A 4,204-nucleotide genomic window follows, 5' to 3' on the forward strand; every position below is an offset into this window, starting at 1 on the left:
ATGGTGTCTCTTGTGAGTACAAGAACCCAACTCCAGCAAAAGGCAGGCAACTTGTGCACCATTACTTCCTGCTCAAGCCGTCTAGGTAGTCCTTTAAATTGTTGTGAGGATAAACTGATAGGAACTTTATGAAATTATTCACACAGAAAAATACCCGTACAAAGTTTTGGTGCTTCAGAAAAGTTTGATTGGTTTTAATCAAAGCAAGTTATTTCCAGAGAAGTAAGCAAGTTAATGGAAACTTTGCATGACACGCAGTCAGGTGTATCTTTCCCCACAATGTTTTCTGTATTTATTTATTTTAAAGTATGTACAAAGTCCCCTCTGAAGCAATTAATTCAGTCAAATGAATTCAATTTCAAAGAGGGGCAGTAAAGGGGTAGCACAATCCCTCCCCACCACACAAAGCTGTCCTTTCTTCTCAGCTTCCAGTCCTCAAGGCCTTGGCCACAAATGGAGAGTAAGATGTTGGCCCTGAAGGCATCTCAAGAACTGGACCTTAAAAACTAGTCCCTAGAACAGGATCCAAAACCAATAAGGTGTGTGTGTGTGTGTGTGTGTGTGTGTGTGACTTGACCCCCAATATCTGTTTGGTTCTTGACAGCAAAGCAAATGGAAGGAGACATGCATCATGGCTGATGATGGCAGCTGCAGACTGCGTTTGCAGAGAGACAAGAGAGGACGGGAAAGAGCATCGCTGTGCTGAAATGTGTCCTCCAATTTATCAAAAGAGTGACAAGCATCTTGATGTTGAGGCTTTTTCTGTCCTAGGCTCCGCTCCACTGCCTATGCAAGCTTAGGAATTGCAGTACTCAGTGGGGCAGCATATGACCTCCTCCAGCATTAAACCAAGTGTCACTGAATGTGAATTCCTACAGTCCTGGGTACAACCCACCACAGAACCAATCTTTGTATTCCCTAGAAGCCAAAAAAGAGAGAATGTAAGAGACCTTGTACAATGCATGAAACACTCGGTACCCTCTGCTCTGTTATCACTGATCTCTCTTGAGGCTTAAACGGCCTCAGTCCTGTATACCAGAAGGAGTGTCTCCACCCCCATCGTTCAGCCCAGACACTGAGATCCAGCGCCAAGGGCCTTCTGGTGGTTCCCTCATTGCGAGAAGTAAGGTTACAGGGAACCAGGCAGAGGGCCTTCTCGGTAGTGGCACCCGCCCTGTGGAACACCCTCCCAGCAGATGTCAAGGCAATAAATAACTATTTTACTTTTAAAAGTCAACTGAAGGCAGGCCTCTTTAGGGAAGTTTTTAATGTCTAATGCTGTATTGTTTTTAATATTCAGTTGGAAGCCGCCCAGAGTGGCTGGGGAAACCCAGCCAGATGGGCAGGGTATAAATAATAAATTAATTATTATTATTATTATTATTATTATTATTATTATTATTATTATTATTGATTCCCTGAGATCTCAAATGTCAATGAGCAAACTATATTTTGTATCTATGCTCAGTCACAGGGGCCTTATAGGCTTCCTCAGCAAAATGAATACTGTTTCTTTGCTCAATGAAACAAGCTCACAAATAATGAAATTTTCTTACAAAAATGGGAAAGGGGAAATTTCTGAGTAGTCCCCATTATCAAGGAAGTACAGTAGATGTGTCCCCACCCCATGAGTCTTACAGAATGAAGAACGGGGAGAGGACACAAAATAGATAGATGAATATAGTCCCAATTTGGGGGGTTCCCAAAATTCCATCCACTCTGAGCATCAGGTCACACTTTTGGGTGACCAAATCGCCATTCAGTAGATGCCAGAACACACAAACAAGTTGAATTAATGTGCATGAAGATAGGGGAGAAAGGTAGCACTTGCAAAGTATGCCTTCTCTGTTTTGACTCCTGGCCATGACTCCCTGGTGGCCACAATCCAGCATTAATCTGAAGGAGGACCTACTCTGAAAGGGTTCCCCCTTGCATAGAAGAACCTACTGCATGGCCACTAGGGGGTCATGGCCTGTGGGTGCACTGATGCTGATGCGCCATGGCTAAAGGGTACATTCCCATTGCCTCCACATGCATTCATTGACCATGTGAGTTGGATCTTCTGAGCAGCTTTAGTACCTAGGGTGAGGTCAAGCAGGTAGAAACAGGTTGGGTGGCTTCGCCAAGAGCAAGGAGCAGATGTAGGGCCCAATTCAAATGAGCTTTCCTTCCTCCTCTATAAGTGAAGAGGCACCATTCATCCATACGTGAAAAACAATCATTTTAGGGCAATGTTACATTGAAAGGGAAAGCTGCTTGAAGGCCATCAGTACTGGCACAGTCTCCTGGGGAAGAGACACAGCTCGGCATCTTCAAGAGCCAGCAGAATGCCAATACGGGTAGATGCCCTTGCATTTCATCAGGGAGAACATTGTACAGCCAGTGAAAACAAACCCTCTGAAGGTGGAGATAACGTCTGAGGCATGACCTGCTACTATACATCCTTCAGAATCGGCGGAGCTGCTCAGAGTAAGGGCATTTTCACCAAGGCCAACCTGGAATCATCTCTGCTGTAGTGCATTGGTGGGGAATGACCTCTCTCTGGCCCCAGGCTGCATCCCTGCTCCTCAGACCACACGCTCCACTGCTCCACAGCCTTCTCAAGTTCTCCCGGATGGCCAGAATGTGTCCTTGGAATGTGAGAATGTTTCCTGTTTGTGCAGACAGAGAGAGCTGTGGAGGTGTAGAAACCTTTGGCTTTTGTGTGGCTAAGTGATCAGATTCTCATTTGATGTCCTACCTACTTATTGCCTCTGGTCTTACAGCAGGCACACAGCTCCACTCCCAAGCATTACTCCTGAGGGAATGGATCCCTCAGCCTGCTGGGTTAGTCCAACTCACTTGCATACTTACTGACATAAGTGTTCAGTGTGGAACATGATGCTCCCATCCCGGCCCAACAAAATTCTGCTTCTGGAGGACAAGCAGTCGCTGGAAGCTTTATTTCGCAATAGTAACACCAAAAGGCATTTGCTGCAGAAGAGTGAGTGGAACAGAAATTGGGGAAGGATGGAAGGAGGGAGAGACAAGAATCAATGTGGAGGGCTTATCATTCAGGAGGGTTTCGTGGTGTTTTGTTCAAATCTGTTTGTAACAGGAAAGCAAAACACACATGGCACCATACCAGCAAGTGCTATTGGGTAGAGTGAAGTAGGGGAGCTGGGTTCAAAACTGTGATGGATGAAGATGAAAAATTCCAGGACCCCAACACCATGTGCAGTGCCCCTCCCACTGCCCCCAACTTCCTTAAAGTAAAGAGGAGGAACAATAAGCTGGCAACTGAATAAGATGCAGGGAGGGAATGAAAGCTAGGAGTTATTTAACCCAGAAGGTGAGAATAAGAGGGAAGGAAGCAAGAGGAACAAAGTCAATCTCGGTGAGCCCCCAGCCATAAACCCTCCCCACCACCACCACCATATACCTACAGCCCCAATTTCAAGAACTAAGCAGAGAACAGGGAAGCACGCGATCCTGCTGATCATACAAACTGGTCCACAGACATAAACCAGAAGTGCGTTTGAATCTTTGTGTATCTCATGAATGGAGGTCAGAAGTCAAATACCATGTTGAAAAAGAAACAAACAAACAAATCTCTGCTTACCATTTGTATCAGCAATCTGGCGTATGCAAAATCCATCTCAGCTTTTGCATGTGAAAAATGTCATTGCTGGTTTACAAAATGTCGAGACCGTAGCTTGAGATTTGAAAATACTTTTGCTCTTCCGGTTGTCCTTTAGAGACTTACCAGTACAAAGGCAAAGAAGCATCCATATCCCAAACGCCAGAAGCTTTTTCATCTTCGTTGTTGAGGAAATCCTACCAGTTGGTTCAGATGGTGGCCTCTGTGAACTGGGGAACAAGCAGAACTGGGATAAGGGAAGAAGCTTAGCAAACACCTCCTCCTTTAAAAAGTCTGTGGGGCAATCAATCCTCAACTGGGCTGAGGATGATATTCAGGCTGGCAGTGCAGTATGCATCCTCCAAGCTGTGAGGCTGATGAACTGCAGATTTCTCCTGTGTCCACGATGCCTTCTTTTTCAGCACCCTCTTACTGAATCTCTGGAAAAGCTCTAAAGCAGCAAACCGAGTGTGGAAATGTACCACTGATTTGAAATATGCTAGAATAAGAATTAGCTGTTCTCAACTTCCTCCTCCCACTCCAAGCACACTGTGATGGGCACCTAGCATAATGTCACCCCACAGA

The 4,204-nt window shown here is 45.4% G+C and overlaps 1 long non-coding RNA gene across 1 annotated transcript; it reads right to left on the minus strand.

Annotated features, from left to right (window-relative positions):
- Nucleotides 1-735: 735 nt before the first annotated feature.
- LOC309357470 lies at nt 736-3,834 on the minus strand. The gene is made up of 3 exons (XR_014163140.1): nt 3,746-3,834; nt 2,854-2,973; nt 736-918 (listed from the first exon to the last, which is right to left on the minus strand). It is a non-coding gene; the product is annotated as an uncharacterized lncRNA (long non-coding RNA).
- Nucleotides 3,835-4,204: the final 370 nt, after the last annotated feature.

This window comes from Podarcis melisellensis (genome assembly GCF_964234715.1).
Source record: "Podarcis melisellensis genome assembly, chromosome: 15".
NCBI classification, from domain to species: domain Eukaryota; kingdom Metazoa; phylum Chordata; class Lepidosauria; order Squamata; family Lacertidae; genus Podarcis; species Podarcis melisellensis.